The 1,731-nt window shown below is 41.2% G+C and overlaps 1 non-coding gene across 1 annotated transcript; it reads left to right on the top strand.

Annotated features, from left to right (window-relative positions):
* Positions 1-737: 737 nt before the first annotated feature.
* LOC148197504 (small nucleolar RNA R71) lies at positions 738-845 on the top strand. Its single transcript, XR_015780013.1, has one exon. It is a non-coding gene; the product is annotated as a small nucleolar RNA R71 (small nucleolar RNA).
* The last annotated feature ends 886 nt before the right edge of the window (positions 846-1,731 follow it).

Genomic DNA, 1,731 nt, shown 5'->3' with positions numbered 1-1,731 from the left:
ACGTTAATTTCCGAAAAACACAAATTTGGGCCAAATTTTCAACCTAAGACACATCTAACATTCATAAATTATTTCAAAGCTCTTAAAAAATACCAGGATACCATAGAGTCTTCTTTTCCTTTTGAAAAATTAACCTGCAAAACAAAACAATAGAGTTTTGGTCCCCATAATCTCATTTGGGTCCTTTGAGGTTAGAGACAATTTACTTTATAACAGGAATCCAAACATATTTTCCATTTGGAACATCAAAATGTTTAATTCTACATTTGTTAGAAGTGTGCCCCTTTTTCATACAATAAAAGCATGTGACAACATTTGGGTTTCTATAAGCCTGAGGCGCATCAAAGGCAACAGGGTGCTGCAAAGAAGGACAGGCATCTGTATAGTAGTCACTGGAAGGACAAATAGCACATAGTCGTGCAACAGATGTAGATGGAGCTGTAGATCTCTGGTTGGTAGTCAACTGTGTCACCAACTTCGCAAGAGAGTCAATCTTGCCTTCTAACTTGGTTTCAACAGCTGATAAAGACTGGGCAAGAACATCATGTATGCCCCTCACCACAATGGCATCATTCCTGGTGCTAAACTGTTGGGAGTTGGAGGTCATCTTCTCAATCAATTGCCTGGCCTCAGCAGGTGTGGTGTCTCCAAGAGCTCCACCACTGGCAGCATCAATCATACCTCGATCCATGTTGTTCAAACCCTCATAGAAATATTGGATAAGGAGTTGTTCAGGTATCTGATGGTGGGGACAGCTAGCACAAAGTGTCTTGAATCTCTCCCAATACTCATACAAGCTCTCTCCACCAAGCTGCCTAATCCCAGTTATGTCTTTTCTGATAGTTGTGGTCCAGGATGCTGGGAAAAATTTCTCCAAGAACAGCCTCTTCAAATCATCCCAGCTAGTGACGGATCTAGGCGCCAAACCATACAACCAATCCTTAGCAACACTTTCCAATGAATGAAGGAATGCCTTCAAGAAGATGTGCTCTTCAGGAACATCATGTGGTTTCATAGTGGAACAGACAATGTGGAATTCCTTCAAATGCTTATGTGGACTCTCACCTGCAAGACCATGAAACTTGGGCAACAAATGGATCAGTCCAGTCTTGAGAACAAATGGAACATCCTCATCAGGATATTGGATGCACAAGCTTTCAATATCGAAATCAGGTGCAGCCATCTCCCTGAAAGTCCTCTCACGAGGTGGAGGTTGTGCCATATTGTTCTAAGTGTGAAAAACAACAGAATCAGAATCAGAATCAAGTGTAGATGCAACAAATGCAGTAGAGGCATTATGCACAAAGTACTCAACAGAGGGATGCACAGTATCTAATGGAGCAGACTCAAAAACAGACTCTAAAGACAAATTCCTAGAATGCCTAATTAACCTATGAAACGTCCTATCAATCTTAGGATTAAAGGGTGGTATGAATCCAGGATTTCCTCTAGTCATGCACTAAATCACAACACCCTGTAATCATGAAACAATAGCACAAAAAATTCAAACCACAAAAATCAACACAAGATAGCAAAACGACACTATCACAAACACAACACAACACAAATCACACAACACAGACACAAGACTCAAAACTGAACCGTTGGTCCCCGGCAACGGCGCCAAAATTTGATGTGGGCTGTCGCGACCCATACAAATTTGATTGCATATAAGGAATGCAGTATAGCTAGGAATTGACTCCTAGGTCGTCTCTCAAGGACCAATTTTGC

The sequence above is a fragment of the Vigna umbellata genome, chromosome 5, assembly GCF_029865625.1.
Source record: "Vigna umbellata cultivar VRB3 chromosome 5, Vumbellata_1.0, whole genome shotgun sequence".
Classification (NCBI taxonomy): Eukaryota; Viridiplantae; Streptophyta; class Magnoliopsida; order Fabales; family Fabaceae; genus Vigna; species Vigna umbellata.
This window is presented reverse-complemented; position numbering and strand designations above follow the sequence as displayed.